Source organism: Mycteria americana, chromosome 5 (genome assembly GCF_035582795.1).
Source record: "Mycteria americana isolate JAX WOST 10 ecotype Jacksonville Zoo and Gardens chromosome 5, USCA_MyAme_1.0, whole genome shotgun sequence".
Lineage (NCBI taxonomy): Eukaryota > Metazoa > Chordata > Aves > Ciconiiformes > Ciconiidae > Mycteria > Mycteria americana.
In genome coordinates, this window is record NC_134369.1 from 60,835,149 (window position 1) to 60,848,581 (window position 13,433).

The 13,433-nt window shown below is 40.8% G+C and overlaps 1 protein-coding gene across 4 annotated transcripts in view; it reads right to left on the reverse strand.

The window, feature by feature from the left end:
* The window catches only part of BEGAIN (brain enriched guanylate kinase associated), a 118,025-nt gene that overhangs the window by 81,879 nt on the left and 22,713 nt on the right, over positions 1-13,433 (reverse strand). Inside the window, exon 1 of one of the 4 annotated variants that reach the window (XM_075503589.1) lies at positions 2,207-2,334. The exons of the other annotated variants lie outside the window; for them this stretch is intronic. The gene's annotated coding sequence lies outside the window, so the exon portion shown is untranslated. Of the gene's footprint in view, positions 1-2,206; positions 2,335-13,433 lie in introns of those variants that run through there. 4 annotated transcript variants of the gene reach the window in all.

Below are 13,433 nucleotides of genomic sequence, written 5' to 3' on the forward strand. Positions count from 1 at the left end.
CTATGTGTATATACCTACTTTAAATCCACTATTTTCAGAAAATGTATGTGCTACATAGTATATAAAGCCTTTAGAGTTAAACTTCCATGCTCAGACTATAACTACGTGAATGAATAATTATCACTGTATTAGGCACGTTGACAGAGCAGTTGTGGTAGGATTGGAGTTACTTGCAATGTTTGATTTTGTTTGTTGATGCCTTCAAATACTTGTGTAGCCAAAACACAAATTATGTTTCATTCAGACACAAGGCAGTTGGTTCAATACAGGTGTATCAAAAATATGTAAGGATTTGTGACTAAATGAATTAATGAACTTTCTGTTCTCAAAATGCTATGACACCATACTCTCTGTGAATAACAGCACAGGAGAAGACATGAGCTAATCAGTTTTACATAAGTTTATAATAATTAACAACTGGTTTAAGCTTTCAAAGAATCCATGGAAACAGACCACATTTTTCCACCATTGGCTTGAATCTAGTTAGGTTTTACAACAGAATCCAAGACTGCGTGAAGGTTTGCAAGCTTGGCAATCACTGCTCTTGGTATCATCGTGGCATTTTATTGTGGCTATATGACTTCATATTTTGTCAGTCTTTAAATGCATGAAATATACTAACTGATCTGAAATTTAACAGCTGGCTGAGTACAATTTTACTGATGATTAGATTTGGGGGAAGAGAAACAGGTGCAGAAACACTCCCTCCTGCAACTACAGAAATATATGATAGGAATTAGTCATTCGGTATCTGCATGGAAATAATCATAAATTGTTAATAATATTTCATTTTGAGTCTCTGCTTGGGAAGCTGATCATCTGCATATTGTGAAAAGCATTAGCTAGCTTTACTGTCTTGCAGCTTATAAACTTGTTATAGAATAAAAACAGTCACACTTTTCAGGGTTATAGATCATCTTTGCAATATAATTCAATGACAGCTGATAGTTTGTATACTGCTTAAATGCATTTTATTATTTCCTGTGGGAAGCAATAGCCATAAAGGCATTGTATAGGTGCCAAAATATACCTGTTGTCTGTAGACATTTCCCGTTGGAGCTATACTTGCTTGTATGTTTTATATGTCTCATGAAGTTTCAGTATTAGTAATGGCTCTCCAATGCTGTCAAAGATAACAACCAACAGCTTCTCTGAGGCATTTTTTTTGATGAAGAGTTTTTGTATAATGGCAGAACTCAGTTTTCATGAGGAATGGTTTTCCACATGCAGGAAAACAAACATCAGACTGACCTAAGGGCTGTCCTTTCCTCCATTTCCCTTGGGCTCTTTTCTCCAACTAGCTGAATAAGCATTGTTTCTAATGTAATTAGGCCATCATGAATCATTTTCCCGCTACTTTTTCTCTGTCATAAATGCTTTGCTCCAGTGTCCCAGCAGCAGATCCATTTTTCACCCTTTTTTATTGTTTGACTTCAGGCAATCTTTACAGAGCTCCAGCTGCCCTCTCTGAGTGCACTTAACAAAGCTTTGTTTCAACACGGAGAACATTATGGGGTAAGCTGGCAGTAAGTATTTGGCCAAGAAGACTTCTGATTCTAGAAGTGAATTTTTATCAATCTTAATGAGATGAATTTGGAAGGATGTTTTGGTTTCCTAATATGGAATATTAGGATGCTTAAGGTATCAGCTGCATAAATTAGTAATACAATAAAAGCTACCTTCTAAGTCCTTTATGGCCAGTGTAACTGTCCCTTTTTCCCATTTTTCCACAGTCTTCCTTGGAGCTTCTAAGTTTGGGAGCTTTGGATAATCACTGACTCATTTTGTCATCTAGGAATGGACTATGTAAGGGGACTTTTCTAAATATATGGATGTATTTACTGCAGACATCAACTGTGCTTGTATTTATATTTCATACCTTTTCCAAAATCTGCTCTGATGTTTTTAAGTAGGCATGTGAATGTGTGAATAAAATCATACTGAATATAGAGTAGGATTAACTTTACTAAGAATAGCAGCTCTTCTGTGCAAAGACTGGTCTGTGCTTGCACGGTTCCAGCAATCCATGCCTGGTGCCTCCAGAGAATCTGAAAAAACTAATAATTACAAGACATCACCTTAAAATGGCACATGTTTTACATGGTAAGTAGAATAAAGCTAACACTTAAGACTGAAATATACTCCTTTCACCCCAAAGAGACATCCTAAATTATATCTGATAGCTCAATAACTTTCATTTACTGACTGAATACATAGGCTAAAGATCTGTTTTCTAAGCAGCTCCAGTAAACTATGGTGTGAGGTGTTTCAGCAGGAGGGGAAGTGCTGGCATGCCAAGGAAAGGCAGTGGTGTCTCTCTGGGAACGCTATGCAGAATCCCAGTCACCTGTTTTCAAGAGAGGGATTCAGTCTCAAAGAGATGCACAAAAAAGGCTTTTTCTGAGACTTAAGAGGCATCTTAGAAAACAAACTCAAAAGAAAAGCTGGTCTAGATCAGTCCAAGAAAAGAAAGACAGTGGGGATATGGCTGCCATTTTAAACATAAGAGGGAGAGGGGAAAAATTATTTCCTCTAAAGAAAAGCAATGGCTTAAGAAGAAAGTGAACAGAACTGATCATGATTATATTTTCTTCTGGAAATTAGAAGACTTCTAATGATGGAAAAACATGGTTCTGGAACAACCTTCCAATAAGAGTAGCAGATAGAAAACCACTTAGAAGATGAAGTATCTGCTTGCCTGTAACTGCAGATAACTGTTCCAAAATGTCCAGGTTCCTAAATGTCTTTTTTTCCTAAATTGCTTTTTCACAAAAAGGTTATTGTCAATAGATTTATTCTAACAATGGATCTCAGCCCTTCCAAATCTTACTCCCTTCAGTGTTCAGTGACATTCAAGTAAATTGGTACTTGTGGGAGAACAGAACTAGGCACCAGCTCAGTACTGCCAAAGATGGGAGTCAGAAATTGAAGAAATCTCATTGAGAAAGCCAGTTCTACCTTTCAGAACCTGATGCAGCTAATGAATTTGTCATTTGATCTCTGCTAGCAATGCATTTATCAGTCCAACACTTTCACGTGTTTACAATACAAATGCACTGCAACAGAACAGTTGTATTTTCAATTGAGAATGCTATGATTACAGAGATAATATCTAGAGAAACATCCCCAGGAGATGCTTCCAGGAAGCTTAAAATCAACAGAAATTATGAGTATTTTACAGCTCTTCTGATTTTGCTTCTGGTTTGTCTATATAACCCTTATCTTTCACCCCTGAAGAGCATGGGTGCTTTCACTGTGGATAGATTTCTGTGTTCCTTTTGCTGAGAAAATTAAGCACTGAGTGGTCTGCTTCAGAAATCTGCTCACTGGAGAATTCATAAATATGCATGTAAACAACTGCCCTAGGGTATAATCTGAGCTATTTTTGTATTATAGTTTGGTAGGTTAGAAGAAGGAATTAATTAAAAAAAAGAGAGACTAGATTTCAGTTCAGAAATTGTTTTTCTTTTTCTGTCTGCTCAGAAACCCAGTCGAGCCCTCCTCTCTTGCCTGCCACAATAGATTTAGACTATTTTTGCTAAATTCTGCTCTTAGTGAAGAAGTTATTCATCACTGACTGTACCTCTGATGAAATAATTCAGTGGAATTGCCTGGGCTGGTTGGCATGGAGTTTATCCCTTGTATATCCATACAGGTTCTCTCAGTGCATCTTGCACTCTGTGGGGCTATTTGAAATTGATTCTTTCTAGTTTTATGTGTCTTCCATTATAAAGGACAGATTTTCTGTTGTCTTAGGGTATACTACATTAATTTTGAAGACACTTATCTATGCCAGGCACTGTTACATTGGACTCTCGGGTATGTCGAATAAACAATATGGCTCCCAATCTAGACAAAATCAGCTCACTTCTCTGTCACTCGACTTGCTCTCCTACCATTTTTCCTTCTCATCCATTTAAAGTATGAGTTCATTGAGGGAGAGGAAATCTCTTAGGATTTGCGGAGAACAGTATGCAGTATAATGAACCCTCATCTCAGGATGGGACTTTGAGCGATATAGTAAAGAGAAAATGAGAGAACGATTCTGGTGGGGTCACTTGAGTGGAGGGTCTTTTGAGAAATCAAGAGGCAGGCTAGAAAGAACAATATCTGAGGGATGGCAGTCCTTGAGATGTATTAAAAACATCCCCATACTCTCAGATTTGTTGGGGGTTAAATTTCAGATTAGCTAATGGGAAGATTTGAAAATTATTTCATTATCCTGAATACCATTTTAAACCAGACAAATATCAGTGAAAAGATTGAATCCAGAATAATGCAGGAAGCAGAGCAGGCTCAGAGGGAAAGAAAATGCAGAATTTCATCACCTTGCGGATGAGCGCTGCCAGGGGAGAGGGCAGCGCTGGGATGAAGAAGCAGGCATGGTGCTCCTGCTTGTGACAGAGCAAGGGGTCATGACTGCTGCTTCTGCAAGAGGGATGAGCAAGAGTTTTTAGCCTACTCACAGCATCCTTTCCTTTGGCAGTAGCAGGTGGCAGGTCTCTGGCAGAGGCAAAGCAGGCAGCTGCCCCAGCAGCTCCATACTTTTTGTATGTCTAGAGCTGGCTCTGCAAATCCCACTCCATTTATTTCAGGGCTTGAATCATATACTATACCTGGCTCAAGGCCCATTCTATGCTTTGAAAGTGCTTTGGGGAAAAAAAAGTGCTGCAAAACAAAATTGCCAGGTGTGAGCAATCAGAACACAATTAAATCTATTATGAATGGAATGAATTATCTCCTTAAAAAAAATATTAGCTGTTGTGGAACATGTCTCATTTAGCAATTAAAAAATATATACGTTCAGGTGAGTCTTATTACTGCTTGGCTAACTCCTGTCATGTGCTTCTTCATACTTTCTTTTGCCAGAACTAGCTGTGTTGCAGAAAACAGATTCAGTCTTCATCCAGATGTACATCAGTGAGTCACGGGCACGAGATTGCTTTATTCAGGATAGACAATGTCTAACTATGATAACAGCAAACTAATGTATACTTTTAAAACTAGAGAGATATAAATGCAGAATGTATAATGGTGAGAATTCAATGACATGGAATACTCTTCTCAAAGGGAGGGCATGGAGGATTAAAGGTGAGACAGGCTCTGAAGTAGTACTTGGCTGAAGTGCAGGTCCTGCTTTCAAGACATGAATACAGAAAGGTTATTCTCTCTAACCAGTCTCACAGACACCTGCATCTGGGATTCTGGAGTGCCCTGGGACAGACACCGAGCTGCCTCGGGCTGAGCGGCTGGGCTCCCCAGCGCTGTTGTCGTTCCTCTGCGGGGCAAGAGGTACAGGTCCCTGGAGGAGCTTGACCCATTCACAGTGCTTCAAATCCACCTAACCCATAGTGATGGGCAGTACAGAGTTAGCACAGAGCCCAGCAGGTGTCACCTCTTTTTTTAAGGACCCAGTGGTGGCGGTATAGATCACACACTTTCGGTGATTTGAGCAGGGAGCACTGATTTGTTTCTATTTGAGAGACCTCAGTCCTGCTTCTACTTTTTCTCAGGATATACCCTTGCTTAGGTGCCTATCGGCACAAATTTCCATGCCTTCCATTGAAACCTGGCACTGGATAACCAGGAATACAAAGTCATGAAGCCAGCAAGAAAGAAAAAAAAATCAGTTCTGTAGCTCTTGTTTCCTTGACTATATGGTATTTCTCTCTTTCTTCAGCTGTTTAAGGACGCAGGGCTCCTTATTCAGTTGGTCTGCAAGTCCTCTCTGGACGCAGAGATCTATTCTTAAGGCAATGCAGTGCCTGTATTTTGTGCCCAGAGTATGATTTGGCTCAAATACTGGAAAAGCAAGCATGCATGACTTTAGGTGCAGTACGCTAATGCTAACTAGGCTGTGCAAATAATTGAAATTTTAATACATTCCTTTGGATTTGGCTGCCAAGTCCAACTGATGGCTAATTGGGCCTGAGGTTTGTAACAGTATTAACTTGTTATGGTACAAACATGGAAACCAGAAGGTCTGATCTGGTAGCTTATCTCCTCAAACAAAACAAAAACACGTACAGGAAGCCAGGGAGGCAGAATTTCCAGTATGATAGTGGGGCCAAGACACGTGGAAATCTGGTTTCTACTTGTGCAAGCTATACTGGCCATAAGCACTTAGAATCAAATTCCCACCTCAGCCAAAGGATAGCATTGTAATACCTCCCTAATGTATACTGAGGCTCTGGGCCAGTCCTGAAGGAGTTGGAAGAGTATCATGTGGCCCATATAGCCAAATCTTTTAGGGATGCAGGGGTCAAGTGAGCCTGTTAATAGCAGACTGTCCTCCCTTCACTCTCATGTAATTCTGGATCCTCTAACTTTCCCACGGTCCCTGATAAAAGGTATCACCTCTTTTGCCAGAAATGTGCTACTGGTTAGTAGCTGAGTAATGGGTTTTGTCTCTGCAAAATTCCAGCATCAGGCTCTTGCCAGTTCCAGACCGGAGCTGCAGCCTCTTGGCTCCTACAAGTATAGAAAGTACTGGATTAAACCAGGGTAGATTAAAGGGTTTTCTCTAGGTAAAAGAACTACTTTGCTTGATTTTTGAACTGGGGAAAGCATCGTGCCTGATAAACAGACACCACAACTCAGCTAATGAAAATGACAGGGATTGGGTAGCACTTGATTAGCAGGTAAGCGGTCCTCCCCTACCCTGATCAGCTGGGTGGTATTTGCAGAAGCTGTTGACTACTTAATAACATTGTAGTCTGCAAGGGACCCCTGGGAATATGAGATGAGAGAGGAAGTGTTTGTGGGAGGAAGAAGCACTAAATAAGTTGAATGACCCTGTGGCCACATTTAAGGTAGCTCAGGTGTGAAAACAGTAAGTCAATTATTAGATAGTTGATTCAGAACAGTTTGGGTTTTCTTTTTACTGTGACATGTTCTCTTTGTTTTATAGAAAGAGAATTTGGGGAGCTGAAGGGCTACTTTCCCTCAGCTTCATCAATCTTGCTTGTACATTGCTCATTTCTAACATCCCTGTGATTTCCTCTGCATAATGAGAACTGAGAGTATAAAATTAAGAGAGGTTTAACTTTCCCATGTCCTTGTATTGCATATGTACAGCACAAGAACACAGAAAGGACTGAAATTTCTGTTCTGCCTGAGCAGTAGCTATTCTGCAGGAAGGGTGACAACCTTGACTATCATCAGAGGCTGCTCTGACTCACTGCTAACCACTGCACCATTGCAACCGGTGAACATCCGAGCTCTCGGTCTTAAAATTCAGATTTTTTTTTTACAACATATTTTTCTCTGTTTCTCTGCCTCTAAGCATAGCTAAACAGTGCATCTTGTTAGTTATTTCAGCAGCTGCTAGACACTTTCTCTCAATCTATCCATCCTCTTTTGGAAAGAAGCTGTACTTTTCCATTGCTACTGGAAGGCTTAGGCTCAATCCTGGCAGCTGTTTTACACCTATAGAGGAGCAATCTTCTTGAATGCTCACAGGAGTATCCAGTTAAGGTCTTTATAGCTTGTTCTGACAGATTTTTTTCTTCCTGACTCTCTACCTCCTTTGCAAAGTGTATTTCAGCATCATCTCTGAACTTCCTACTGGCAACTACCTCTCTGCTGAGAAGTGACATCCTTTCACGGTCTAACACCCAGTGTCTTGTTCCTGTCTTGTTTTCATGTAATCTACTTTTAACAGCTCCAGACATCTTGGCAGGAGGGCCGAAGCATATTCGCTATCTGTATTTCTTGGCCTTTTTCTGATAAGACTTAGAGTTCTTCTGCTCCCTACGGACCCTTGAATGAACAAAATGGAAGGGGAATGCAAAATCCTACTGTCTTTCTCCCTTGCTCTGTTCAAGTGCAACAGGAATGGCAGTTCCTGCACTCCTGGGAATACAGACATGCTAAACTCTTCGGACAGCAAGAGGGTGGAAGGGTATGGGCCCAGCCCTGTCCTCTGCCTGCATCACTGGCCAACATCTGGGAGAGCTCCATGGGAGTCTAGCGATGAAGCTCCACAATTTCTTTTCATAGGATGTGTCTTAAAGGCACATTTTGATACTTTAGGATGAATTCCTACCCTGGTGAAGTTATTGTTGAAGAGCCAGTGGAAATTTGGGGTTGTTTCTTCTCTGATTTCTTGTGAGTTCTCTGGCCAGACCTGTGGCTAAAGTTAACACTTAACACTTGCATCTCATGATAGGATAAGAGCTTTATGCTCTTAGGTGATTGCCTACTAATAGATTATGTATTTACACCCTGGCAGAACCATGAGCTGCTACTTTCTAACTCCTGAAGACTAATCCAGGTAGATGATCAGCTCTATCACCTCATATTAATCAGACCTGAGTTAGCAAAAACCCCCACATATTAGAATGTTCTGATATTTGGCCCCTTTTCATTGCTTTTCTTTCTCAACATATTTCAGAAACATTTCAACCAAACCATTTGTCTTGGACAATTAAACTGAGATAAGACTACAAAAATGGAAAACTGAGGGAGAAAAAGGAAAATTTTAACATTAGCTAGTGATGCCTTCAGTTAGCTGTGCACATTTCTGGTTTATAGCATGAGTTTAAAAGAATTAGTACATTGAGTAGCAGTAGTAAGTGTGGGAATAGCTCACCAAAACAAATGTGGATTTTACACACCTTGTAGAAAGTTGTGTGACCATTTCAACCTTTGCTAAGTACTTCATTAAGTGTTATGGAAAATAAAAATTTTATTTCCATTTGTAAGGGTTTTACATCCTGGTGTGAAAAGGCCTTTCATTTCAGACAAGTCTTGCTCTCTGATTAACTCTTACGGGTAGGGTAAAAGTATTAATAGATTTTTCTATCTTCACCTTACTGATGTTCAATCTCAGATTCTCTCCAACTCTGCACTTTTTTAGAGGATAGTAATTTGCTGAAGGAATACTTAGCAAGTTGATGTCAATCTGATTACAATTAACAATATGTTCCATTTCCATTTCCCTCCTTCAAATGAGGTTGAATGATGGCAATACAAGTCAGAAAAAGGATTTAAAACAAGCTGAGGTCTCTCTCGATTTCTATAAAGACAAGGTTCATTCTTTTATGGTAGGCAGCAATTTTTTGTCTGTATCCCAATATTTTTATGTTCATTTGGATGTGACAAGGTAAATGAGTAATAAAAGTGAAACAGGAAAGGTAGATGCAAAGAAAATGCAGTTGTCTGGATTTATTGAGCCCACTTGATGGTGTTGAAATTATTTTTCCTTATTTTTATAGCCATTCATTCTGTTCAGGCCTGCTAGTGTATGTCAAACACCACATAAATGAATAAAGAAACAAACCTTTCTTACATGTTAATGGAAATGATGTACTCTAAAATTAGTGTGTCTACTGTAGCACAGCATAATAGATACTGAACAACTTGTTCCCTTCTCTGTAAATTGAATTTAAATATAAATATGAAATATAACAGCTTTTAGTTAAAATGGACAGTCCCACTAATTCAGAAGGTGGAAACACATGGGTAGCCCTACTAAAGACAAATAAGGAGCAGGCAGGTGAACCACCACAAGTGGTGGGAGGTAGAACACAGGTGAAGCGTGTTGGGGTACGCTCCCAGCAGCACACGTGGCCACTACATCATCAGACTGTGGTGGCAGTAACGGGCCATAGGAGAGCTTTGCTGGGAGGCTTTGACTTGCAGGTTACCTGGTGCAGGTGGGCTGGGGGGGCTGACCCCAAGGAAAAGGAGGCTCGATCCCAGCATCGCCTCCCTCCATTATTTGCTGAGGACTGTCTGAAAAGTTCTTGAGAGACACCACTAGGATTTGGGAAAGCTGCAGAAAGAGGTGCCTGACACACAGCTCCTGAGAAGGCTATCAGCAGCCTACAGGGTGTGCTGCTCTAGATGAACTGTGATGGGGAAATGTCTGAGGAATCCCCATTGGGAGAGCCTGGACTGAAGCAGAAAGGTTAAAGGATGGGAGACAAGATATAGAGACAGAAAAAGAGCATGCACTCCTTTCTCCAACAATTTGCTAGGTATTTGTGCCTCCTTGTACGTCATGGCTGAGGTGTTTGTTGCCTGGGGCAGCTGTAGCCTCACCTGCCCTGTGCAATGTGGGAAAGGAGCAGTGAGTGAGCTCCACCAGTCACTCATCCCTCCTAAAGCAGAGCTGTCTACCCTCCTGGAGCCTGGCCCAACCAGTAAAATCTAAACTCAACATCCCCTGCAGAGAAACCCTAGGCTGAACCCTCAACTCACAGGACTGATGTTATTGAACCTACAGTAACTTGTACCAGGTAAGCTTTTGGCTAATGATATTTCATGCTGTCTTAAAGATAAGGATTATGTTATGGCTTTAGGTTTTGTTCCTCAATCTGTTTATTTAGTGTGACTGGGAGTACTTAGAAAAATCTGAGGTAGAGATATTTGAAGTATCTGTAGCCTTGGAACAATAACTCTATAGTGAGGCATCACTGGTGTGAAATAGCCCAGTATGCTAATTTAGATGAAAAGCTGTATTTGAATTTGAGTGCTTAAGGTTAGGGCCATGTGCAGAACCTTGGGTAAAATCTGTGCTTTTGATACTGAAGTGTTTGTAGCAGACAGAAAATACTTCTTCTGTGGTAAATGTCAGACAGGAAGGTTTTAATGAAGTAATGTCCTTTGCTGGACTTCCCCCCCCGCCCCCCCCAGTTTATGTGCTTTTTTCACTCTTCGTGGAAGCTATGTTTGTGTCACATGGTCAGTGAGGAAACCTCTGTATTTAACAAGATATACGCAATATTGGTGTTTCTGTGCTGTGGCCCTGAAGCACTTTGGATATATGCAAATGCTAAATGAAACACTTTCAGATATGCGCTGCAGTGAACAGCCTGCAAACACAGTCTTTGGGCCAAATTAGCACTAGTGTGTTGGCCAGTGAATGAGTACATTGCTGCTATTAAAAATGAATACAGCATGATGTGTTTGCCTATTTTTAAAATATAGGAGTAGTTTGTAATCACTAAGGGGCAAATTATGGCTGTTTCTGTATGACAGTATAGCAGAGTATATTTCATTCTTTTATTTCACGAAGGACATAGAATATCACAGGCAGTATTTGAAGAATGCAAGAAGGGTGCTTCATTTTTCCAATCTCCACCATCTTGATGAACCTAAGGCTTTGAAATTCCAGAACTAATGCAAGGAAGGAAAACATTAGGACCCCAAATTATGAGCACTTTCTGACCGTTGTTTTACGTGAATGATGCACAGCAATAGATGTGTAATGGGCACTCAGTAGTGAATTACTTGGGTACTGCTGCCAGTGTTAAAGGTAAACAGATTAGTGCCCTAATCTCCCTCTCCCTTATTGTTCAGGGTAAAGAAAGATCATGCTTGAAGGTATATTAGATCTGCCTTTTATCAGGTAGTGTGAATAGACTGTGGGTTATACAGTTTATCTGCTATCCACTGCTGTACCTTATCGCTTTTTCTCTTCCTTCAGCTTCTCACCTAATCAAATCTCACAGGCAACCTAAATAGAAAATAAGGCACAAAGAAACAGTTAAAGAAGGTTTCACAAATTTTATGGTAATACAAGACTGAAATAAGTACTTTGGGCCACCATGATGTGCTCCCTGCTATCATGTTCTATAATCCATTTAATCAACTGATCGGGATTTTTCTTAAAATTAATTTAGTTTTAGTCTTTAGTCCTATTTTTACGGTTATAAATAGTCTTTCAACTGCAAGACTAAACGTATGCCTGATCAGTTTATGCTCATTTGTTTTTGTACCTGTACTGCCCTGTAACTTAAAGCATTCATCTCCCTCTCTGCTCATTCATACCTTTTGTCTGCTTATAAAGAACAAGGGCGGGGGGGAGGCAGCCAGAAAAATTACTTGGGACTAAGTGAAGTTTAACAAGAATCTCCAGGTAGTTGAGAAGTTTGCTGAATTTGGAGAATTACCTTTTGTTCTGCATTGTCCTTATGTTAGCGTTGGCTTAAGTCGGTTATATCCCCTCATTTGTGAGATTTGGCTCCGTGAAAAAGGAATCGCAGAAATCCAGCTGAGGGAAATGTAAGGACAACCTGCAGGAGCACCCTAACACCTCATGGGTTGAGGTTGGAGGGGACTGAGCAGGTCAGGACAGGGCGCTGGGGGGAAGGGGCTGACCAAGTGTTGTGTGAGGTGAAGAGCACTTTTGCTCTGTTTCTATCTTGAAGAGTGATCTCTTCTATTTGAACTCTGGGTGTTTGCTGTTGTCACTAAAGCAGTTTCATAATTTCAATAAAGATCAGAAAGTTATTTTGGTAGTTTTTTTAAGGAGGGCTTGCTGATTGCTGCTGTTGGCACCCTGCTTCCCGTGTTCTCCAAATGAACAGTGTAAATGTTTGTTTACTGCTCCCGACTTCAGAGTGCCTCTATCACCACAGTAACAACGCAATGAGGTTTTTAAATGCATCGTCTCTCCCGGTAAAGATGAGAGCACTGAGCCAAAGAGATCCGGGCTCACAGCCCAGTGTCAGAGCCAGGGTGGGAGCTAAGATCTTCCTGCCCCTGAATTTTCCGTGCAATGCTGATGTGCCCCTTTCCCCAGGTGCCTGTAGTTTTGCCATGCTTTGCAGTCAGGCCTGGGGAGATGGCAGTGAAATGAAAAGGGTTTCATCAGAAATCATTCCTCTGAAACAGTAACATGTTCCCTGCATAACAAGGCTGCATGCTCCCCCAGAAGAGAACAATCCATCCCTTGGCTTAGGCTAAGGCACTTCCAAGAAGCCTGCTCTGTGGCAGAAACACGTGTGTTGTAAATGTCAAATCACTGGAAGATTTGTATTTTGCCATGTCATTTGTAGCACAGGCTACAAATATTTTTCATTCAAGTAATACATCTTGGCTGGGGAGCTGATAAGGAGAGTCTGAGACTTTATTTTTTTTTTTCTGCCTCGCAGGTACTTTCTGTGTGACTTAATCCCTTCCAGTCCTAAGGAAAAGCTTTGATATTCCCATGAGCTGGACAAAATAATCTCAAATAAAGTTTTGGTGTTGTGACCTTCTTTGTTAGTGTTAAGTTCTCTGCCTTCACTGGTCAAGTGAAGTCCTCTGGGGCAGGTTCAATATTCTGGCAGTATCCACTGTACTTGTTTGCTCTGGGCGGTCCCATTGACTGCTGGATTCGACGATGCAACTCTCCTTCCCATGGGTGCCTGTGATTTTTTTGCAGGCTGCTCTCTGATCTTCATTATGGCTTGTTTTTAATAGCACACTCGGTCCTCTGGCAGGTGTTTTTATAGTGCAACAACCGAGTAACCTTCTTTCCTCTTGTAGGCTGCATCCAGTACTGGGATGTTCACAGACTGAAAATGTTGTTCAAATTTGCATGTTGGGGAAACAGCATTTTTGTGAGGTCACAGAGTGAACAGGAATCTTCATTAAACAAAATTCAAACTATAGACTTATTTCAGGCTGCTTTGGAGGAGGTATGCTGGCTGCGGTTATGG